The sequence below is a fragment of the Acomys russatus genome, chromosome 14 (assembly GCF_903995435.1).
Source record: "Acomys russatus chromosome 14, mAcoRus1.1, whole genome shotgun sequence".
In the NCBI taxonomy this organism is placed as follows: Eukaryota; Metazoa; Chordata; class Mammalia; order Rodentia; family Muridae; genus Acomys; species Acomys russatus.
In genome coordinates this window covers 9625385-9625628 of record NC_067150.1, presented here as the reverse complement: position 1 = coordinate 9625628, position 244 = coordinate 9625385, and positions in this window count along the sequence as shown.

Sequence of the window (244 nt, the reverse complement as noted above, 5' to 3'; positions counted from 1 at the left end):
AGGGCATCCTGGGCTACAATGAGGACCAGGTTGTCTCCTGTGACTTCAACAGCGACTCTCACTCTTCCACCTTTGATGCTGGGACTGGCATTTTTCTCAATGACAACTTTGTAAGGCTCATCTCCTGGTATAACAATAATGTGGCTACAGCAACAGGGTGGTGGACCTCATGGCCTACATGGCCTCCAACGAGTAAGAAGCCCTGGACCACCCACCCCAGCAAGGACATGAGAGCAAGAGAGAG